This window comes from Protomyctophum parallelum, assembly GCF_964188405.1.
Source record: "Protomyctophum parallelum genome assembly, chromosome: 7".
In the NCBI taxonomy this organism is placed as follows: domain Eukaryota; kingdom Metazoa; phylum Chordata; class Actinopteri; order Myctophiformes; family Myctophidae; genus Protomyctophum; species Protomyctophum parallelum.
In genome coordinates, this window is record NC_139705.1 from 3,999,592 (window position 1) to 4,025,664 (window position 26,073).

The window sequence follows — 26,073 nt, forward strand, 5'->3', positions numbered from 1 at the left end:
CCGAGTACAAATATAATTTATGAAAAGCTACTACAGTGAAGTCTGTTCACAGAAGTTGTTGTAGGATTATGTGGGGATTATCTGACGAGGTACCATTTGAGGGGGCAAAACCTTACATATACTAAATAATACTAAATTGTTTATAGGTTCAATATAAGTCAAATAATATAGCCTTTCCACAGGAGTATCTTTTTATATTTTTCCAAAAAGAATACAAACAGCCAATAGCATATTACAAAGTTATCCCCCTCACTGGGGAAAATTCCGGGAGGAAAAACGGGCAAGCACCGGGGCGAGTAGTCCAGTATTCGTTTAGAACAACTAGTATTCATCGCAGTATCACAGTAAACATACAGACTCTTGTTGAAAACATAGTGTGCTGAGGAACACATCTTACCATGGGCATGTCTCATGTTAGACTGACACCACTCTAAACGTGGACACCCGTGTTATTCAATGAGGTGCCGCCCATTAACCAATAAGAATTGTCATTACTGATGGAGCAAGTGGAACCCACTGAACTCTGAACTGTTACATTGGCATTCGGTAATGTAATAACAAATTTATTTATATAGCACATTTCTAGTCATCGTCACACAGTGCTTTACGGAGCAGGGTAAAAGAAAGCAGATGCAACCACAGGGCTATGAGCTTGTAGATCTGCTATTTTCCAATAGCCAAAGCATAACGTAATGCTAACACCCGCCCAAAATGGGTTTTAAAGCATACTGTTCAAAGTTTTTAGTAGAGCTGAACAATTAATTGAAAGATAATCAAAATTGCAACATCAACTACTGCATTTTCCAAATCGCAGAGGCAGCAATTAATGTAAAAGGTAGACAATTAAGAGTATTCTAGTCTTTTAGGTTTTGGCCCCTTAATCCAGTGCAGTGCAATATCAGTTTCACTATTAAATGCATATTGACATATTCTTTACCCTATTAGTCTGAGAAATTGCAATTATATATTTCTCCCAATCATTCCAGCCCTATTCCTTATTGTCATCTGGAACTAGATTTCATTGTGTGCCAAACACATACAGTATGTGTCTTTTTTTTTTTTTTTTAACTGTAGAGGATTTGTATTGAATCATTTTCTATAGTTTATATTTACCATACTGTATTTGTGCATCTTGGTTTTTATAGGTTTGCTACCAATTTACTGTATATTTAAAAACTTTTTTTTGTTTGTTGCTGTGACTGAATTGCAGTAATTTTCTTGTGTGGAACCGCTAACGTTGATTCAAAACTGTGAATGTAAAGGTCCTTGCAGACTGGACACGTTTTTCGGAGTACCGGCGGAGAAACGCTGCTAAAAATCTGAAAGAAACGCAGCAGTGTGCAGGGACCTCGAAATTTTAAAGATCTTCTAAATCCTCCAGTTTTCTGAAATATTTTCACGATTTTTTTTCTCCAAAAATAGCAGACCTACAAGCTCGAGTGGCGCGCTATGAGCTTGTAGATCTGCTATTTTTCAATAGCTAAACTATAACATAATAGTTTAAAACACCAAAAGGGGTTCCCGTCCAGAATGGGTTAATTCCTGCAGAGTGCAGACCAAAAAGATGCTATTTCATTTGGGTGGAAACGCATGTACATGTTGGACCGTTTTCATAGTCGTAGAGTCGAGTTTACATAAAGATCTATCCTATCAAAGAAAATGTTTTATTTTACAGAATCATTATAGATATAGTATTTTCTATAAAACTATACTGTTTATTCAACTGACATGCATTATCCAGAATGTAAACTTAATCATACATACATTTGCAATAATGTTTTGGCAATCTTTTGGGGCCAACATTCACTTGCTGCATCCAAGCTAAAGCTTTGACAATGAACAGTTGGAATGTAAACAATTATGAGTTGAGGAAATGTGAGCTTAAACTAGTGAACATGTCACAAATAAAATATTTTATTACCTTAAGACTCTTGCCTGTTGTTACTTGTTTTATTGAACTTGGCCTATTAGCATTTGTGGTTTGGGGTTGTGATGTATATGGAAATCACAATTCATAATTAATATAGCTTAGATAACAGTTTTAAGTTGTCTCTGTTCAAATGAGAGACTTAACTTCTGCTCTGACCAACGCCTTATAGTTGGGACAGCTGCAGGAGAAATTTACAGGGACCCTAAAGATCTGACCTATTGATAGCAAGTACTGTTCTTCCTGGTGACTTGACCACTACCATTAAGGGAACAATTTGGGACAGTGGGGGTTTGGGAACCACCTTTCCTTTTGCCATTTTCCCTTTGATCTCTTTGTTCTGACCTGTATAAAGATCTATTGAAATGTATCTAGAGTGTGTTAGTCCTCTGGAAGCCGGCAGGCTGAAGGAGCTTGTCCATGGGGCTGGGGCTCCAGCCTCATGGCTGTGCGATGCTGTTTTTGTACTCCACACTCTGCAATAAAATGGACTTGGAAAACTTTCACCTGACTGTCCGTCGTCAGACTCTTCTCTCTTTAAGTTGCTAGAAAATATACTTCAGTTGTTTTCAGTTGACTATATTATCACTCTATAGATGTATTCCAAGTGTTATGTTGTTACCATGAATAGATATTCCTTGATCATTAGAATAAGGATGTTTACTTGCTTACACTTATATATTATATATACTGCAACTCTTACATTACTATGTATACATTTGATTATGATTGGCTTAGGTTTGTAGTTTGTACAGTAAGCCATATTATTTACATACTGTAGTATGCTATTTAACCGGCTCTGCTTTCCTTTGCTGTGTGTCACTCACTCCCGGAAGAAAAAAAGTTACTGGATTGTGACTTTGCTCTGGATAAAAGCGTCTGCAAAAATGTGATGTCTACATTTTGTTTTATTTATAAGAAAGAAAGAATGAGAATGTAAAATAGTTTGTTTGGATGAGTGCTAGGTGGACTAAAACCAAAGTTTTGCAAATAGGCTATGCAGATTCCTCTTGCAAGGCATTCAAAAATAATGTAAAAAAAAAAAAGGATTTTAAATAATAATAATAAAGGAAAAACAATACATGTATATGCTTATAAAAATCAAGCATCACAGTCTAGAACTATTCTGACTCCAACTGACTGTTTTATGGGCTGCTCAGTTGCTGTTGTTGGACTGTCTTCCTTTGCAGCATTTAGTGTGTAGAACCTAAAAAGATATTTTCATTGTTATTTAAAATTCAACAGTAGTGACTAAATTTGACTGAGGGAATGCCATTGAATTTCTTTGAATTTTCGTTTTTTCATGTCATATGAAAGCAGGGAATCATAGCTTCAAATATTGGTTGTTCAGTTTGACCCACCAGTTTTGGAGATATGGCTTACAGAGTAATGTCTTGGAGAAACAGCAAGTTGAGAAAACAGGCTTGAAAGGTTCACTTCTGTGGTCTCTAACATTACCCAGCTAACATGTCCATCTGGGCCCAATTGGGTTTTGACATGGGCTATGGGCATGGGTTCCAAGTGGGCCGTGCACCCAGTTTTCACAAAGGGCCCACCCGTGTTAGCCCATATGGGCAATAAAAGGTTTGGGAACCACTGTTGTAGAGGGTCTATAGAATAGATAGATGTTGAGTTAATGACTTTAACAGTGTACAAATGGAACCGGTTTTCAGCAGGTCAAATGAGGTACAGAAAACCGTATGACTCCCAGGCTGCAGATCTCACTGGGGGAAAACTGTATGAGTTTATTTGTTTAAGAACTAACAATTCATTGAAAAATATATTCTGGATGTGACACTTGTTGGTAGAGCATTAGACTGAATATCTAAAGGTCCCTGGTTCAATCCAGGCTTTCGGCAGTTGAAATGAGGTACATCTCAGTTCTTATAGGCTGATCTCACTGGGTGAAAAACTAGATGAACAAGACCAATTTCAGAAGAATAAAATAAACAAAAAAGCAGTGTGTATTGTCTGGAGCCAGTGGCTCAGTGTGTTAGAATGCTGCCACATGATCGGGAGATGGTGAGTTCAGTAGGACAACTTTAAAGCAGCACAGAAATTCCCCATGATTGTGTGCCTCAGTGGCCCAACGGGTCAGTCAAATGTTATCCGTAGTATACCTAGTAGAAGTGTGCCGGTTCAAACCCGGTTCAAATCACAGACAGTGGATAATTGATATCCATAGATCACTGACACTGTCCATATCCATATCCTAGTAGAAGTATGCCAGCTACATACTCCTAGTAGGATGCTGAGTAGGTAGGAGTGTGTGCAGTTAAGAGCCCTGGTGGATAAATCAGATAATATACATAGAATACCTAGTAGAAGTCTGCCGGTTCAAACCCAACATAGGATGGTGCTGGTTCAAATCACCATTACCTAGAGTAGGTTAAGTTAAGTTAAGTGGCCCGGTGGATAAATCAGATAATACTTAGTGGGATTACAGGAGGAGAGTAGGCGAGGGGGGGTCAGGCAGGAGGAGAGTATAGGTGAGGGGACCCCAGGCAGGAGGAGAGTAGGCGAGGGGGCACCAGGCAGGAGGATGGGCTATAACCCATCATTTTTTTTTCATTTCTTTCAAATCCTCAAAAATGATGAAAAACAGCGTGCTATAGTATGCCGTACGATATGGGCTATAGCCCATAACGAGCTATAGCCCAAAACGAGGATAATTATTTTTTTCAAAATTTCAAAAACGATGGGCTACAACGCATCGTTTTTTTCATTTTTTCATTTTTTTCAAATCCTCAAAAATGATGAAAAACGGCGTGCTATAGTATGCCGTACGATATGGGCTATAGCCCATGGTCCAAAATGATGAAAAACGAGGATTTTTTTTCTTCAAAAATTCAAACAACGATGGGCTATAACCCATCGTTTTTTTTCATTTTTTTCAAATCCTCAAAAATTATGAAAAACGGCGTGCTATAGTATGCCGTACGATATGGGCTATAGCCCATAACGAGCTATAGCCCAAAACGAGGATAATCCTTTTTTTCAAAAAATCAAAAGACGATGGGCTATAACCCATCGTTTTTTTTATTTTTTCATTTTTTTCAAATCCTCAAAAATTATGAAAAACGGCGTGCTATAGTATGCCGTACGATATGGGCTATAGCCCATGGTCAAAAATGATGAAAAACAAGGATTTCTTTTTTTTGTTTTTTCAAAAAATTATGGGCTATAACCCATCATTTTTTTTTCTTTTTTTTCAAATCCTCAAAGATTATGAAAAACGGCGTGCTATAGTATGCCGTACGATATGGGCTATAGCCCATGGTCCAAAATGATGAAAAACGAGGATATTTCTTTTTCAAAAATTAAAAAAAACAATGGGATATAACCCATCGTTTTTTTAATTTTTAATTTTTATCCTCAAAAATGATGAAAAACGGCGTGCTACAGTATAGTATGCCGTACGATATGGGCTATAGCCCATATCCTCGCGGTGTATAGCGGTGTATGAGAATGGGTGTTGCGGAGGATGAGAGCATTCCTCTCATCCTCCGCAACACAATGCATTCTCTATGGCAATAGCACAAACTTTGGCATGCTACTAGTCCTACATACTTACACCTAGCAACCCCATTCTAGCCTACTTAGGTTCATCTTACAGTGGACATGTTTGCCTGAAAAGGAATCTTTGAAATGTTTCATAGTTTTAGAAATATAGTGCTTTCAAATTTGAGACATTTAACATGGGGCTCAATGGCAGCTCTATAGGCACGTCAAAAGTCACTTTCACCTAGAAACTCCATTCACACTTTTTATTATTCAGCTTACTGTGGAGACACATGCTGGAACTTTTTTTTATTTTTATGTTTTGTAGTTTATGAGTTATTTAACTTAAACGCCCAATGCATTCTCTATGGCAATAGCACAAACTTTGGCATGCTACTAGTCCTACATACTTACACCTAGCAACCCCATTCTAGCCTACTTAGGTTCATCTTATGGTGGACATGTTTGCCTGAAAAGGAATCTTTGAAATGTTTCATAGTTTTAGAAATATAGTGCTTTCAAATTTGAGACATTTAACATGGGGCTCAATGGCAGCTCTATAGGCACGTCAAAAGTCACTTTCACCTAGAAACTCCATTCACACTTTTTATTATTCAGCTTACTGTGGAGACACATGCTGGAACTTTTTTTTATTTTTATGTTTTGTAGTTTATGAGTTATTTAACTTAAACGCCCAATGCATTCTCTATGGCAATAGCACAACATTTGGCATGCTACTAGTCCTACATACTTACACCTAGCAACCCCATTCTAGCCTTCTTAGGTTCATCTTACGGTGGACATGTTTGCCTGAAAAGGAATCTTTGAAATGTTTCATAGTTTTAGAAATATAGTGCTTTCAAATTTACAATGGGGCTCAATGGCAAAAATGATGAAAAACGGCGTGCTATAGTATGCCGTACGATATGGTCCAAAATGATGAAAAACGAGGTTAAAAATCCTCAAAAATGATGAAAAACGGCGTGCTATAGTATGCCGTACAGTATGGGCTATTAGACGAGCGTCTAATCAAAAATGATGAAAAACGGCGTGCTATAGTATGCCGAACAGTATGGGCTATTAGACGAGCGTCTAAAAATGGGATAAAACGTCTAAAAATAGACGTCTAAAACACGTCTATTTTTAGACGTTTTTTATCCCATTTTTGACCATGGGCTAAAGCCCATACCGTACGGCATACTATAGCAAGCCGTTTTTCATCATTTTTGAGGATTTGAAAAAATCTAAAAAATCTAAAAACGATGGGCTATAACCCATCGTTTTCTTTTTTTCTTTTTGTTCAAATCCTCAAAAATGATGAAAAACGGCGTGCTATAGTATGCCGTACAGTATGGGCTAATAGACGAGCGTCTAAAAATGGGATAAAAACGTCTAAAAATAGACGTCTAAAACACGTCTAAAAATATGGTCCAAAATGATGAAAAACGAGGATATTATTTTTTTCAAAAATTAAAAAGAACAATGGGCTATAACCCATCGTTTTTGTAATTTTTTAATTTTTTCCAAATCCTCAAAAATGATGAAAAACGGCGTGCTACAGTATAGTATGCCGTACGATATGGGCTATAGCCCATATCCTTGCGGTGTATAGCGGTGTATGAGAATGGGTGTTGCGGAGGATGAGAGCATTCCTCTCATCCTCCGCAACACAATGCATTCTCTATGGCAATAGCACAAACTTTGGCATGCTACTAGTCCTACATACTTACACCTAGCAACCCCATTCTAGCCTACTTAGGTTCATCTTACGGTGGACATGTTTGCCTGAAAAGGAATCTTTGAAATGTTTCATAGTTTTAGAAATATAGTGCTTTCAAATTTGAGACATTTAACATGGGGCTCAATGGCAGCTCTATAGGCACGTCAAAAGTCACTTTCACCTAGAAACTCCATTCACACTTTTTATTATTCAGCTTACTGTGGAGACACATGCTGGAACTTTTTATTATTTTTATGTTTTGTAGTTTATGAGTTATTTAACTTAAACGCCCAATGCATTCTCTATGGCAATAGCACAACATTTGGCATGCTAATAGTCCTACATACTTACACCTAGCAACCCCATTCTAGCCTACTTAGGTTCATCTTACGGTGGACATGTTTGCCTGAAAAGGAATCTTTGAAATGTTTCATAGTTTTAGAAATATAGTGCTTTCAAATTTGAGACATTTAACATGGGGCTCAATGGCAGCTCTATAGGCACGTCAAAAGTCACTTTCACCTAGAAACTCCATTCACACTTTTTATTATTCAGCTTACTGTGGAGACACATGCTGGAACTTTTTTTTATTTTTATGTTTTGTAGTTTATGAGTTATTTAACTTAAACGCCCAATGCATTCTCTATGGCAATAGCACAAAATTTGGCATGCTAATAGTCCTACATACTTACACCTAGCAACCCCATTCTAGCCTACTTAGGTTCATCTTACGGTGGACATGTTTGCCTGAAAAGGAATCTTTGAAATGTTTCATAGTTTTAGAAATATAGTGCTTTCAAATTTGAGACATTTAACATGGGGCTCAATGGCAGCTCTATAGGCACGTCAAAAGTCACTTTCACCTAGAAACTCCATTCACACTTTTTATTATTCAGCTTACTGTGGAGACACATGCTGGAACTTTTTTTTATTTTTATGTTTTGTAGTTTATGAGTTATTTAACTTAAACGCCCAATGCATTCTCTATGGCAATAGCACAAACTTTGGCATGCTACTAGTCCTACATACTTACACCTAGCAACCCCATTCTAGCCTACTTAGGTTCATCTTACGGTGGACATGTTTGCCTGAAAAGGAATCTTTGAAATGTTTCATAGTTTTAGAAATATAGTGCTTTCAAATTTGAGACATTTAACATGGGGCTCAATGGCAGCTCTATAGGCACGTCAAAAGTCACTTTCACCTAGAAACTCCATTCACACTTTTTATTATTCAGCTTACTGTGGAGACACATGCTGGAACTTTTTATTATTTTTATGTTTTGTAGTTTATGAGTTATTTAACTTAAACGCCCAATGCATTCTCTATGGCAATAGCACAACATTTGGCATGCTAATAGTCCTACATACTTACACCTAGCAACCCCATTCTAGCCTACTTAGGTTCATCTTACGGTGGACATGTTTGCCTAAAAAGGAATCTTTGAAATGTTTCATAGTTTTAGAAATATAGTGCTTTCAAATTTGAGAAATTTAACATGGGGCTCAATGGCAGCTCTATAGGCACGTCAAAAGTCACTTTCACCTAGAAACTCCATTCACACTTTTTATTATTCAGCTTACTGTGGAGACACATGCTGGAACTTGTTTTTATTTTTATGTTTTGTAGTTTATGAGTTATTTAACTTAAACGCCCAATGCATTCTCTATGGCAATAGCACAAACTTTGGCATGCTACTAGTCCTACATACTTACACCTAGCAACCCCATTCTAGCCTACTTAGGTTCATCTTACGGTGGACATGTTTGCCTGAAAAGGAATCTTTGAAATGTTTCATAGTTTTAGAAATATAGTGCTTTCAAATTTGAGACATTTAACATGGGGCTCAATGGCAGCTCTATAGGCACGTCAAAAGTCACTTTCACCTAGAAACTCCATTCACACTTTTTATTATTCAGCTTACTGTGGAGACACATGCTGGAACTTTTTATTATTTTTATGTTTTGTAGTTTATGAGTTATTTAACTTAAACGCCCAATGCATTCTCTATGGCAATAGCACAACATTTGGCATGCTAATAGTCCTACATACTTACACCTAGCAACCCCATTCTAGCCTACTTAGGTTCATCTTACGGTGGACATGTTTGCCTGAAAAGGAATCTTTGAAATGTTTCATAGTTTTAGAAATATAGTGCTTTCAAATTTGAGAAATTTAACATGGGGCTCAATGGCAGCTCTATAGGCACGTCAAAAGTCACTTTCACCTAGAAACTCCATTCACACTTTTTATTATTCAGCTTACTGTGGAGACACATGCTGGAACTTTTTTTTATTTTTATGTTTTGTAGTTTATGAGTTATTTAACTTAAACGCCCAATGCATTCTCTATGGCAATAGCACAACATTTGGCATGCTAATAGTCCTACATACTTACACCTAGCAACCCCATTCTAGCCTACTTAGGTTCATCTTACGGTGGACATGTTTGCCTGAAAAGGAATCTTTGAAATGTTTCATAGTTTTAGAAATATAGTGCTTTCAAATTTGAGACATTTAACATGGGGCTCAATGGCAGCTCTATAGGCACGTCAAAAGTCACTTTCACCTAGAAACTCCATTCACACTTTTTATTATTCAGCTTACTGTGGAGACACATGCTGGAACTTTTTTTTATTTTTATGTTTTGTAGTTTATGAGTTATTTAACTTAAACGCCCAATGCATTCTCTATGGCAATAGCACAACATTTGGCATGCTAATAGTCCTACATACTTACACCTAGCAACCCCATTCTAGCCTACTTAGGTTCATCTTACGGTGGACATGTTTGCCTGAAAAGGAATCTTTGAAATGTTTCATAGTTTTAGAAATATAGTGCTTTCAAATTTGAGACATTTAACATGGGGCTCAATGGCAGCTCTATAGGCACGTCAAAAGTCACTTTCACCTAGAAACTCCATTCACACTTTTTATTATTCAGCTTACTGTGGAGACACATGCTGAAACTTTTTTTTATTTTTATGTTTTGTAGTTTATGAGTTATTTAACTTAAACGCCCAATGCATTCTCTATGGCAATAGCACAACATTTGGCATGCTAATAGTCCTACATACTTACACCTAGCAACCCCATTCTAGCCTACTTAGGTTCATCTTACGGTGGACATGTTTGCCTGAAAAGGAATCTTTGAAATGTTTCATAGTTTTAGAAATATAGTGCTTTCAAATTTGAGACATTTAACATGGGGCTCAATGGCAGCTCTATAGGCACGTCAAAAGTCACTTTCACCTAGAAACTCCATTCACACTTTTTATTATTCAGCTTACTGTGGAGACACATGCTGGAACTTTTTTTTATTTTTATGTTTTGTAGTTTATGAGTTATTTAACTTAAACGCCCAATGCATTCTCTATGGCAATAGCACAAAACTTGGCATGCTAATAGTCCTACATACTTACACCTAGCAACCCCATTCTAGCCTACTTAGGTTCATCTTACGGTGGACATGTTTGCCTGAAAAGGAATCTTTGAAATGTTTCATAGTTTTAGAAATATAGTGCTTTCAAATTTGAGACATTTAACATGGGGCTCAATGGCAGCTCTATAGGCACGTCAAAAGTCACTTTCACCTAGAAACTCCATTCACACTTTTTATTATTCAGCTTACTGTGGAGACACATGCTGGAACTTTTTTTTATTTTTATGTTTTGTAGTTTATGAGTTATTTAACTTAAACGCCCAATGCATTCTCTATGGCAATAGCACAACATTTGGCATGCTAATAGTCCTACATACTTACACCTAGCAACCCCATTCTAGCCTACTTAGGTTCATCTTACGGTGGACATGTTTGCCTGAAAAGGAATCTTTGAAATGTTTCATAGTTTTAGAAATATAGTGCTTTCAAATTTGAGACATTTAACATGGGGCTCAATGGCAGCTCTATAGGCACGTCAAAAGTCACTTTCACCTAGAAACTCCATTCACACTTTTTATTATTCAGCTTACTGTGGAGACACATGCTGGAACTTTTTTTTATTTTTATGTTTTGTAGTTTATGAGTTATTTAACTTAAACGCCCAATGCATTCTCTATGGCAATAGCACAAAATTTGGCATGCTAATAGTCCTACATACTTACACCTAGCAACCCCATTCTAGCCTACTTAGGTTCATCTTACGGTGGACATGTTTGCCTGAAAAGGAATCTTTGAAATGTTTCATAGTTTTAGAAATATAGTGCTTTCAAATTTGAGACATTTAACATGGGGCTCAATGGCAGCTCTATAGGCACGTCAAAAGTCACTTTCACCTAGAAACTCCATTCACACTTTTTATTATTCAGCTTACTGTGGAGACACATGCTGGAACTTGTTTTTATTTTTATGTTTTGTAGTTTATGAGTTATTTAACTTAAACGCCCAATGCATTCTCTATGGCAATAGCACAAACTTTGGCATGCTACTAGTCCTACATACTTACACCTAGCAACCCCATTCTAGCCTACTTAGGTTCATCTTACGGTGGACATGTTTGCCTGAAAAGGAATCTTTGAAATGTTTCATAGTTTTAGAAATATAGTGCTTTCAAATTTGAGACATTTAACATGGGGCTCAATGGCAGCTCTATAGGCACGTCAAAAGTCACTTTCACCTAGAAACTCCATTCACACTTTTTATTATTCAGCTTACTGTGGAGACACATGCTGGAACTTTTTATTATTTTTATGTTTTGTAGTTTATGAGTTATTTAACTTAAACGCCCAATGCATTCTCTTTTTTTTTTTTTTAAGATATTTTTTTGCGGCCTACGCCTTTATTGGTTTTTTAAGGGATAGAAAGTAGGCTGACAGGAAACGGGAGAGAGATGGGGGGATGACATGCGGTAAAGGCCGTGTCGGGTCCGGGAGTCGAACCCGCGGCACACCGCGACTGGATCACCAGTCCGGTGCCCAGACCGTTACGCTACGGCCTGGGCCTCCCAATGCATTCTCTATGGCAATAGCACAACATTTGGCATGCTAATAGTCCTACATACTTACACCTAGCAACCCCATTCTAGCCTCCTTAGGTTCATCTTACGGTGGACATGTTTGCCTGAAAAGGAATCTTTGAAATGTTTCATAGTTTTAGAAATATAGTGCTTTCAAATTTGAGACATTTAACATGGGGCTCAATGGCAGCTCTATAGGCACGTCAAAAGTCACTTTCACCTAGAAACTCCATTCACACTTTTTATTATTCAGCTTACTGTGGAGACACATGCTGGAACTTTTTTTTATTTTTATGTTTTGTAGTTTATGAGTTATTTAACTTAAACGCCCAATGCATTCTCTATGGCAATAGCACAACATTTGACATGCTACTAGTCCTACATACTTACACCTAGCAACCCCATTCTAGCCTACTTAGGTTCATCTTACGGTGGACATGTTTGCCTGAAAAGGAATCTTTGAAATGTTTCATAGTTTTAGAAATATAGTGCTTTAAAATTTACAATGGGGCTCAATGGCAAAAATGATGAAAAACGGCGTGCTATAGTATGCCGTACGATATGGTCCAAAATGATGAAAAACGAGGTTAAAAATCCAAAAAAATTATGAAAAACGGCGTGCTATAGTATGCCGTACAGTATGGGCTATTAGACGAGCGTCTAATAAAAAATGATGAAAAACGGCGTGCTATAGTATGCCGAACAGTATGGGCTATTAGACGAGCGTCTAAAAATGGGATAAAACGTCTAAAAATAGACGTCTAAAACACGTCTATTTTTAGACGTGTTTTAGACGTCTATTTTTAGACGATGGGCTATAACCCATCATATTTCTTTTCTTCATTTTTTTCAAATCCTCAAAAATGATGAAAAACGACGTGCTATAGTATGCCGTACAGTATGGGCTAATAGACGAGCGTCTAAAAATGGGATAAAAACGTCTAAAAATAGACGTCTAAAACACGTCTAAAAATAGACGTGTTTTAGACGTCTATTTTTAGACGTTTTTTATCCCATTTTTGACCATGGGCTATAGCCCATACTGTACGGCATACTATAGCAAGCCGTTTTTCATCATTTTTGAGGATTTGAAAAAAATCTAAAAAAATCAAAAAACCCATCGGTTTTTTTTTCTTCATTTTTTTCAAATCCTCAAAAATGATGAAAAACGGCATGCTATAGTATGCCGAACAGTATGGGCTATTAGACGAGCGTCTAAAAATGGGATAAAACGTCTAAAAATAGACGTCTAAAACACGTCTATTTTTAGACGTGTTTTAGACGTCTATTTGTAGACGTTTTTTATCCCATTTTTGACCATGGGCTATAGCCCATACCGTACGGCATACTATAGCACGCCGTTTTTCATCATTTTTTAGGATTTGAAAAAAAGTTAAAAAATTCAAAAAACGATGGGCTATAACCCATCGTATTTTTTTTCTTCATTTTTTTCAAATCCTCAAAAATGATGAAAAACGGCATGCTATAGTATGCCGTACAGTATGGGCTATTAGACGAGCGTCTAATCAAAAATGATGAAAAACGGCGTGCTATAGTATGCCGAACAGTATGGGCTATTAGACGAGCGTCTAAAAATGGGATAAAACGTCTAAAAATAGACGTCTCAAACACGTCTATTTTTAGACGTGTTTTAGACGACTATTTTTAGACGTTTTTTATCCCATTTTTGACCATGCAGGGCTAAAGCCCATACCGTACGGCATACTATAGCAAGCCGTTTTTCATCATTTTTGAGGATTTGAAAAAAATCTAAAAACGATGGGCTATAACCCATCGTTTTCTTTTTTTCTTTTTGTTCAAATCCTCAAAAATGATGAAAAACGGCGTGCTATAGTATGCCGTACAGTATGGGCTAATAGACGAGCGTCTAAAAATGGGATGAAAACGTCTAAAAATAGACGTCTAAAACACGTCTAAAAATATGGTCCAAAATGATGAAAAACGAGGATATTATTTTTTTCAAAAATTAAAAAAAACAATGGGCTATAACCCATCGTTTTTTAATTTTTAAATTTTTTCCAAATCCTCAAAAATGATGAAAAACGGCGTGCTACAGTATAGTATGCCGTACGATATGGGCTATAGCCCATATCCTTGCGGTGTATAGCGGTGTATGAGAATGGGTGTTGCGGAGGATGAGAGCATTCCTCTCATCCTCCGCAACACAATGCATTCTCTATGGCAATAGCACAAACTTTGGCATGCTACTAGTCCTACATACTTACACCTAGCAACCCCATTCTAGCCTACTTAGGTTCATCTTACGGTGGACATGTTTGCCTGAAAAGGAATCTTTGAAATGTTTCATAGTTTTAGAAATATAGTGCTTTCAAATTTGAGACATTTAACATGGGGCTCAATGGCAGCTCTATAGGCACGTCAAAAGTCACTTTCACCTAGAAACTCCATTCACACTTTTTATTATTCAGCTTACTGTGGAGACACATGCTGGAACTTTTTATTATTTTTATGTTTTGTAGTTTATGAGTTATTTAACTTAAACGCCCAATGCATTCTCTTTTTTTTTTTTTTTAAGATATTTTTTGCGGCCTACGCCTTTATTGGTTTTTTAAGGGATAGAAAGTAGGCTGACAGGAAACGGGAGAGAGATGGGGGGATGACATGCGGTAAAGGCCGTGTCGGGTCCGGGAGTCGAACCCGCGGCACACCGCGACTGGATCACCAGTCCGGTGCCCAGACCGTTACGCTACGGCCTGGGCCTCCCAATGCATTCTCTATGGCAATAGCACAACATTTGGCATGCTAATAGTCCTACATACTTACACCTAGCAACCCCATTCTAGCCTACTTAGGTTCATCTTACGGTGGACATGTTTGCCTGAAAAGGAATCTTTGAAATGTTTCATAGTTTTAGAAATATAGTGCTTTCAAATTTGAGACATTTAACATGGGGCTCAATGGCAGCTCTATAGGCACGTCAAAAGTCACTTTCACCTAGAAACTCCATTCACACTTTTTATTATTCAGCTTACTGTGGAGACACATGCTGGAACTTTTTTTTATTTTTATGTTTTGTAGTTTATGAGTTATTTAACTTAAACGCCCAATGCATTCTCTATGGCAATAGCACAAAATTTGGCATGCTAATAGTCTTTGATTGATTGATTGAAATATTTATTAACAGTTTGTAGAATTTACAGTACATTTTAAGCACAAACTCAATACAAAGACTGTCAACTGTGAGTGGACGACCCAATTAAGCATTACACTTGTTTACAACAGGGTCCACATTGTTCAATTCATCAAAACATTTAAAGACATACAAACATTTAGAGACATACAAATAGACATTTCTATGTAGCTAAATTCATCATATGGGAAGCAAAAAAGGGAAAAGATACAATATACAGTGAGGGAAAATGGGGTGGGGGGGTGGGGGGGATTCAGATTTTACAGAGGCCAGTTTCGAATTGCAGCCATCCGTAGGTGCCCTTTGAGAGCGGTTTTGAAGGAGTCAAGGGATTCACATGTCTTAATGACTGTTGGTAGGGCGTTCCACATTTTGGTGGCATAGGAGCGAAAAGAATTTAGTCCCTTGTTTGTGCCGAATCTGGGTTGTACATGGTTTGTTGCACTCCCTCTGGTGTTGTGGGTGTGGACTTCGTTTACATTAAGGAAGTATTTAGACAGGTACATGGGTATCTTGGTGGTGTATCGAATCTTGTGGACCAGACCCATTGCAAGATGCTGTACTCTGTCGTCGACCCTAAGCCATCCCAGCCAGTCAAAGTGGGCAGGGGTGAGGTGGGTTCGGGGGGTGAGGCCAAGTAGGAGCCTGACCAGTTTGTTTTGGGAGGTCTGGAGCCTTGTTTTAAGGGCCTTTGAGGTGCTGTGGTACCAAGAGGTGGATGCATAGTCAAAGAAACCTTGTACGAGGGCTCCTGTTAAGGTCTTCAAGGTGTTTTTGCTGACCAGTGAGGAGATCCTGTAAAGGAATCTTGTTCTTTGATTGACTTTTTTGATTACGTTGGTGGCCATCTTATCACCGGAAAGATTGGCCTCCAGGATGGAACCTAGGTAGGTAATTTGATCTTTTCGTGTGATAATATTGTCACCCACTCTAACCAAGAAGCCATCTGCCTTGCTGAGATTACTATTTGATCCGAAGAGGATGGATTCAGTTTTTCCCAGGTGTAAGGATAGTTTGTTATCAGCGAGCCAGGTGCAGATTCTACCGAGTTCAGAGCTGAGGGTCTTTTCAACCTGCAGTTTGTTCCTGTCCGAGACCAGCAGTGCTGAGTCATCTGCGAACAGGAACAAGCTGCAGTCACAAGCTGAAGTCATGTCGTTAACATATATTAGGAACAGTAAAGGCCCTAGTATGCTTCCTTGTGGGACGCCACAGCTCACTGGGAGGGGAGGGGACAGTGTTCCGTTCACCTCCACCATCTGTTCTCTCCCCTCCAGGTAGGATTGCATCCAGCTCACTGATGTGCTATCAAAACCAATAGCTTTAAGCTTGTTAACCAGTATGGAGTGGTTCACGGTGTCAAAAACCTTTTGGAGGTCCAGCATGACCATGCCGCAGTATTTTCCAGCGTCCACCTCGTGTTTGATGTGGTCGCTCAAATAGAGGAGGCATGTGTCAGTGGAGTGGGATGTTCTGAAACCAGATTGGAACTCGTACAGCAATTTATTAGTGGCAAGATACTTTTCAACCTGTTCATAGACTATTTTTTCCATCACTTTCGAGATGGAGCTTAGAATAGAAATAGGGCGGTAGTTGCCGGGTTCTAATTTACTCCCTTTTTTGTACAAGGGGGTTACTTTGGCCAGTTTAAAATCTTGGGGGACCTGTCCCTGTTTGATGGAGAGTCCTACATACTTACACCTAGCAACCCCATTCTAGCCTACTTAGGTTCATCTTACGGTGGACATGTTTGCCTGAAAAGGAATCTTTGAAATGTTTCATAGTTTTAGAAATATAGTGCTTTCAAATTTGAGACATTTAACATGGGGCTCAATGGCAGCTCTATAGGCACGTCAAAAGTCACTTTCACCTAGAAACTCCATTCACACTTTTTATTATTCAGCTTACTGTGGAGACACATGCTGGAACTTGTTTTTATTTTTATGTTTTGTAGTTTATGAGTTATTTAACTTAAACGCCCAATGCATTCTCTATGGCAATAGCACAAACTTTGGCATGCTACTAGTCCTACATACTTACACCTAGCAACCCCATTCTAGCCTACTTAGGTTCATCTTACGGTGGACATGTTTGCCTGAAAAGGAATCTTTGAAATGTTTCATAGTTTTAGAAATATAGTGCTTTCAAATTTGAGACATTTAACATGGGGCTCAATGGCAGCTCTATAGGCACGTCAAAAGTCACTTTCACCTAGAAACTCCATTCACACTTTTTATTATTCAGCTTACTGTGGAGACACATGCTGGAACTTTTTTTTATTTTTATGTTTTGTAGTTTATGAGTTATTTAACTTAAACGCCCAATGCATTCTCTATGGCAATAGCACAAAATTTGGCATGCTAATAGTCCTACATACTTACACCTAGCAACCCCATTCTAGCCAACTTAGGTTCATCTTACGGTGGACATGTTTGCCTGAAAAGGAATCTTTGAAATGTTTCATAGTTTTAGAAATATAGTGCTTTCAAATTTGAGACATTTAACATGGGGCTCAATGGCAGCTCTATAGGCACGTCAAAAGTCACTTTCACCTAGAAACTCCATTCACACTTTTTATTATTCAGCTTACTGTGGAGACACATGCTGGAACTTCTTTTTATTTTTATGTTTTGTAGTTTATGAGTTATTTAACTTAAACGCCCAATGCATTCTCTATGGCAATAGCACAACATGTGGCATGCTACTAGTCCTACATACTTACACCTAGCAACCCCATTCTAGCCTACTTAGGTTCATCTTACGGTGGACATGTTTGCCTGAAAAGGAATCTTTGAAATGTTTCATAGTTTTAGAAATATAGTGCTTTCAAATTTACAATGGGGCTCAATGGCAAAAATTATGAAAAACGGCGTGCTATAGTATGCCGTACGATATGGTCCAAAATGATGAAAAACGAGGTTAAAAATCCTAAAAAATGATGAAAAACGGCGTGCTATAGTATGCCGTACAGTATGGGCTATTAGACGAGCGTCTAATAAAAAATGATGAAAAACGGCGTGCTATAGTATGCCGAACAGTATGGGCTATTAGACGAGCGTCTAAAAATGGGATAAAACGTCTAAAAATAGACGTCTCAAACACGTCTATTTTTAGACGTGTTTTAGACGACTATTTTTAGACGTTTTTTATCCCATTTTTGACCATGGGCTATAGCCCATACCGTACGGCATACTATAGCACGCCGTTTTTCATCATTTTTTAGGATTTGAAAAAAAGTTAAAAAATTCAAAAAACGATGGGCTATAACCCATCGTATTTTTTTTTCAAATCCTCAAAAATGATGAAAAACGGCGTGTTATAGTATGCCGTACAGTATGGGCTATTAGACGAGCGTCTAAAAATGTGATAAAAACGTCTAAAAATAGTCGTCTAAAACACGTCTAAAAATAGACGTGTTTGAGACGTCTATTTTTAGACGTTTTTTTATCCCATTTTTGACCATGGGCTAAAGCCCATACCGTACGGCATACTATAGCAAGCAGTTTTTCATCATTTTTGAGGATTTGAAAAAATCTAAAAAATCTAAAAACGATGGGCTATAACCCATCGTTTTCTTTTTTTCTTTTTGTTCAAATCCTCAAAAATGATGAAAAACGGCGTGCTATAGTATGCCGTACAGTATGGGCTAATAGACGAGCGTCTAAAAATGGGATGAAAACGTCTAAAAATAGACGTCTAAAACACGTCTAAAAATATGGTCCAAAATGATGAAAAACGAGGATATTATTTTTTTCAAAAATAAAAAAAAACAATGGGCTTTTTGTTCAAATCCTCAAAAATTATGAAAAACGGCGTGCTACAGTATAGTATGCCGTACGATATGGGCTATAGCCCATATCCTTGCGGTGTATAGCGGTGTATGAGAATGGGTGTTGCGGAGGATGAGAACATTCCTCTCATCCTCCGCAACACAATGCATTCTCTATGGCAATAGCACAAACTTTGGCATGCTACTAGTCCTACATACTTACACCTAGCAACCCCATTCTAGCCTACTTAGGTTCATCTTACGGTGGACATGTTTGCCTGAAAAGGAATCTTTGAAATGTTTCATAGTTTTAGAAATATAGTGCTTTCAAATTTGAGACATTTAACATGGGGCTCAATGGCAGCTCTATAGGCACGTCAAAAGTCACTTTCACCTAGAAACTCCATTCACACTTTTTATTATTCAGCTTACTGTGGAGACACATGCTGGAACTTTTTTTTATTTTTATGTTTTGTAGTTTATGAGTTATTTAACTTAAACGCCCAATGCATTCTCTATGGCAATAGCACAAACTTTGGCATGCTACTAGTCCTACATACTTACACCTAGCAACCCCATTCTAGCCTACTTAGGTTCATCTTACGGTGGACATGTTTGCCTGAAAAGGAATCTTTGAAATGTTTAATAGTTTTAGAAATATAGTGCTTTCAAATTTGAGACATTTAACATGGGGCTCAATGGCAGCTCTATAGGCACGTCAAAAGTCACTTTCACCTAGAAACTCCATTCACACTTTTTATTATTCAGCTTACTGTGGAGACACATGCTGAAACTTTTTTTTATTTTTATGTTTTGTAGTTTATGAGTTATTTAACTTAAACGCCCAATGCATTCTCTATGTCTATGGCAATAGCACAAAATTTGGCATGCTAATAGTCCTACATACTTACACCTAGCAACCCCATTCTAGCCTACTTAGGTTCATCTTACGGTGGACATGTTTGCCTGAAAAGGAATCTTTGAAATGTTTCATAGTTTTAGAAATATAGTGCTTTCAAATTTGAGACATTTAACATGGGGCTCAATGGCAGCTCTATAGGCACGTCAAAAGTCACTTTCACCTAGAAACTCCATTCACACTTTTTATTATTCAGCTTACTGTGGAGACACATGCTGGAACTTTTTTTTATTTTCATGTTTTGTAGTTTATGAGTTATTTAACTTAAACGCCCAATGCATTCTCTATGGCAATAGCACAAAATTTGGCATGCTAATAGTCTTACATACTTACACCTAGCAACCCCATTCTAGCCTACTTAGGTTCATCTTACGGTGGACATGTTTGCCTGAAAAGGAATCTTTGAAATGTTTCATAGTTTTAGAAATATAGTGCTTTCAAATTTGAGACATTTAACATGGGGCTCAATGGCAGCTCTATAGGCACGTCAAAAGTCACTTTCACCTAGAAACTCCATTCACACTTTTTATTATTCAGCTTACTGTGGAGACACATGCTGGAACTTTTTTTTATTTTTATGTTTTGTAGTTTATGAGTTATTTAACTTAAACGCCCAATGCATTCTCTATGGCAATAGCACAAACTTTGGCATGCTACTAGTCCTACATACTTACACCTAGCAACCCCATTCTAGCCTACTTAGGTTCATCTTACGGTGGACATGTTTGCCTGAAAAGGAATCTTTGAAATGTTTCATAGTTTTAGAAATATAGTGCTTTCAAATTTGAGACATTTAACATGGGGCTCAATGGCAGCTCTATAGGCACGTCAAAAGTCACTTTCACCTAGAAACTCCATTCACACTTTTTATTATTCAGCTTACTGTGGAGACACATGCTGGAACTTTTTTTTATTTTTATGTTTTGTAGTTTATGAGTTATTTAACTTAAACGCCCAATGCATTCTATGGCAATAGCACAACATTTGGCATGCTAATAGTCCTACATACTTACACCTAGCAACCCCATTCTAGCCTACTTAGGTTCATCTTACGGTGGACATGTTTGCCTGAAAAGGAATCTTTGAAATGTTTCATAGTTTTAGAAATATAGTGCTTTCAAATTTGAGACATTTAACATGGGGCTCAATGGCAATGCCGTACGATATGGACTATAGCCCATGGTCCAAAATGATGAAAAACGAGGATTTAAAAAATGATAAAAAAATTCAAAAATCGTTTGAAAATCAAAATCAAAAATCAAATCCTCAAAAATGATGAAAAACGGTGTGCTATAGTATGCCGTACGATATGGGCTATAGCCCATGGTCCAAAATGATGAAAAACAAGGATGATCTTTTTTTTCAAAAATTCAAAAAACGATGGGCTATAACCCATCGTTTTTTTTCCATTTTTTCATTTTTTTCCAGACAATACACACTGCTTTTTTGTTTGTTTCATTCTTCTGAAATTTGATTGTGAAAGTAAACACTTGAGTGGGGTTTGAACTCACCTTCTCCCGATCATGTGGCAGCGTTCTAACACACTGAGCCACTGCTCCAGACAATTCACACTGCTTTTTTGTTTGTTTTATTCTTCTGAAATTGGTCGTGAAAGTAAAGACTTGAGTGGGGTTTGAACTCATCATCTCCCAATGATGTGGCAGCGTTCTAATACACTGAGCCACTGGTTCCTGATGATTCACACTGCTTTTTTGTTTGTTTTGTTCTTCTGTAAATCGGTCTTGAAAGTAAAGAAATTAGTGGGGCTTGAACTCACCAACTCCCGATCATGTGGCCAATGTTCTAACACACTGAGCCACTGGTTCCAGACAATTCACGCTGCTTTTTTGTTTGTTTTGTTCACCTGAAATTGGTCTTGTTCTTCTAGTTTTTCACCCAGTTTCACTCAGCCTGGGAGTCATACGGTTTTCTGTAACTCATTTGACCTGCTGAAAACCGGTTCCATTTGTACAGTGTCAAAGTCACTAACTTAATACTATCAACATCTATCTATTCTATAGACCCTCTACAACAGTGGTTCCCAAACCTTTTCTTGTCAAGGACCCCCGAATTTACACTTTATTAGCCCGGAAAACTTACCCTAACCCGGCTATAATCCATGGTCAAAAACGATGAAAAACGAGGATTTGAAAAAAGACAAATCACTTTTTGGAGTGATTTTCGTCCTCAAAAATTATGAAAAACGGCATGCTACAGTACCCTAACCCTACCCTTGATCGTAGAAGATAGTAATCGAGTGCTATCCAGTCATACAATTTGAACACACTTTGAACACACTTTGAAACTACTACAGTTAACTACCCACTTAAGGCCCAATCAGATCCCAGTTCAAACCCATATAGGCAAACACAGGTGGCGCACACATGGTTCTGAAATAAAATGGCCATTTGGATACCACCTAAGATCCAGTTAGAAACCCACGTAAGCCCATATGGGCTAACACGGGTGGGCCCTTTGTGAAAACTGGGTGCACGGCCCACTTTGAACCCATGCCCATAGCTCATGTCAAAACCCAATTGGTCCCAGATGGACATGTTAGCTGGGTACACCTAGCTACATGTCTGGGCATTTATTTCACATTTACATGTCAATTTCAGCTCTGACATTTTTTTCAGACATGCTCTAGTATGTTTAGAATCTGCCTGTGCTATAAACTCATTTTTGAAAAAAGAAAAAAGTTTTTTCTCCTCTGGTGAAAAGCTGGAATTTGCACGATGGCAGTCTCTCAGTCAAATCTGGTTACATTCGTAGTAAACCCTGCTGCATTGAGAGGAGCTATAGCATAGGCATTGACTTGCAGGAATGCAGTTACACCACTAGAGGGCAGTAAAGCCAAAGGCATTTTAGACAATCGAAACACATTGGACCAAACTCCATTTCAAGAAATAAAGGTTCTTGTATTTAATGTAAGCAAGCAAGTAGCTGGGTTTCAGTCTTTGACTTTGAGGGCGACCCAATTCGAACCTATACTGTCAGTTCCAACATTGGAGGCCTGAAGTTAAGGCGGTTGGTTGAGAAGTAACATTTTGGACACAGTACAGTACTATTTATGTAGCCTACTGTGTCCAAATTATTTTATCTCAGTTCCCTGTTCGAAATGCAGTACAAAGTACTAAAACTTTACTCATATTCCGTGTGGAGACTCCATTAATACCATTATTTGCAGACAGTTTAAGCCCCTTTAAAAACCAGTACAAATAGTGTTTGAGCCAGGTCAAGTAGGCTATGTATACGTCACTCCTGCTGAAATAAAACATTAAAAGAAACTGTGCACCCCTGTGGTCAGTAATAATTGTATTTGGCCTATTCTGACGTGAGCTAGTTTTTGGTATATCTGAATTCCAACAGTGGGAACTTTTGGTACTATATTAAATTAAGTTTTGTCGTCGTCACTCTGTCTGTGAAACCAATACCACTGTGAGTGTTTGAGCTGAACGTCAGCGTTCCACGATGTATCTGTGCGTGTTTGTGTGTGTGTCATTCATCCACATGATCAGTGCGCACACACACACGCACACGCACAGTCGCACACACACACACACACACACACACACACACACACACACACACACACACACACACACACACACACACACACACACACACACACACACACACACACACACACACACACACACTCACACGGGTCACTCATGACACACAGGAAAGTCCAGCAGCATTTCTCTTCCCTTATACGTCGTAGCCCAAAGTAGAGCGTCAGGATTCTGCAGAAAAAAAAGCACTTGTTGTATTTATTTCCCTGCGGGAAGTATAAGTGGTGGGGGGGGGGGGGGGGGGGGAGGGGGAGCAGAGCAGGGTGAACTTAAGGTTATGAATGTGAATCTTAATTGGCACATATCCGGGTTTGTGCATTTCAATTGCCTCAGCGTATGTGCGTATATCTGCAGTTAACGTGTAAATTCTGAAGTTTATAAAAACCCTTTACAGACTTTATTCACGTCATCTCGTGGTCTGCTCGTGGTCTGCTTTTTAGCTATTGAAAAACAGCAGACCTACAAGATCGTAGCGCGCCACCGAGTGGCGCGCTACGAGCTTGTAGGTCTGCTGTTTTTGAAAAGTCGAAGAACGACTGACACAGAAATATAGCTTTTTCAGAAAACCGTCAGGATGTAGATTCTACATTGTAGAAGACATTTTTTAGAATCTGATCTCAGGTCAAAATGGGTCACGACATTGTGTGCCAGTATGTGCGTGTAGCCTAATAATAATTACAGGCCTAATTCATCCAGGAAATTCAGTTGTCAGCTTCACCCATCTGAGTGAAGTACTGTCAGAAGATGTACCATCTTGTTTTTGAGGGAGTCCCAACATAAGTACAGTACACGTCACAAAACATCACATAATCATTTACAACATTATTATAGTATTCTTATTATAGTATTCTTTTAACTACAGTGACATCACAGCCAGGGCCAAATTATAGCCATTGGGCCAGTGGGGCCGTGGCCCAGGGGCCCCGTGGCTCTCAGGGGCCCTGCGAGGAAACTGGACCGCATGGTATTGGGTTTGAGGCCCTGAAATTGGCCATTGATTTTGTTACATTTAGGTCAAAAAGGTGATAAAAAAACACGAAAAACACAAAAAGATTGCACGCACGCGCGCTATGGGGGGCCCGAAAAACATTACCGGCCATCATGGGGGTTAACCCATTCTGAACGGGCACCCATTTTGGTGTTGGCATCATGTTATGCTTTAGCTATTGAAAAATAGCAGATCTACAAGCTCGTAGCGCGCCACCGAGTGGCGCGATACGAGCTTGTAGGTCTGCTATTTTTTGAAAAATCGAAGAACGACTGACATTTTTTAGAATCTGATCTCAGGTCAGAATGGGTTAATCAGACCAGTGTGTGTCCAGTGGAAACCTTCGTATGAATCTGATCTCAGGTCAGAATGGGTTAATCCGTCCCTGATCACAGCCCCATATAGGACGTGCGACGAGGACTTAGGGAATCAATGTCACGTGAGAGGTCGCAATTCCACTGCACTACATCTTACTTATAGGCCATATAGTTTTGTGCTATTATAAGACATAATATATATATATATCTCTCCAACATTAGCACTTGTGACGTATATAACAACGGGAGTCAGGCGAGCGTTTGTTTGGCCCAGATAGTCAGTGCAGCGGCCCCGGCTCTCTCTCTCTCGCTATATGAGCGGAGTGTGTGTGTGTGTGTGTGTGCGCCGCGCGGCGCACACGCATGTGACTGTGAGAGATCCAAGGCGGAGGAGATGCGATGCTGCATGCGGGCCATGCACGGTGGGAGAGACAGCATGTGGGTCAGCGTGGCAGCTATATAGTGGAAGTGGGTCACCACGCCCCGCTCCACTCCAGCGCCGCACAGGGAGGATATATAGACGAGCAGGGCCTGGCTGGGATCTGGATGTGTGTGTCAGTGTGTGTGTGTGTGTGTGTGTGCCTGCCTTTTAACCCAATTCTGATCTGAGATCAGATTCTAAAAATGTCTTCTAGGCCTACATCCTGACAGTTTTCTGAAAAAGCTATGTTTTTCTATGTCAGCCGATCTTCGATTTTTCAAAAACAGCAGACCTATACAAGCTCGTAGCGCGCCACTCGGTGTCGCGCTATGAGCTTGTAGATCTGCTATTTTTCAACAGCTTTAGCATAACATAATGCTAACAATGCTAAAGGGGTTCCCTCCCAGAACGGATTAAAAGAACACAGTCAATCTGGATCCAATTTTGGATCGCTCAGAATAAAGGGTAAAAGCAATGGTCTTATGCACACCTGCTCAGCTTTTGTGTACGTCTCTAAATGTTTTGATGAATTGAACGAGGTGGACCGGACTCTTGCAAACAAGTGTATAATGCTTTATTGGGTCGTCCACTCACAGTTAACAGTCTTTATATTGAGTTTGTGCTTGAAATGTACTGAAATTCTGTAAACTGTTAATACATATTTCAATCAATCAATCAATCAATCAATCAATCAAGCTCAGAGACGGGTGCGTATAGGCAGGGATCAGACTTCTACAATACAATGCACGATATATAAGCACAACTTTATTTAGGCAACGCTTCGGCCAATAGACGTTCAGGCATCTGAATG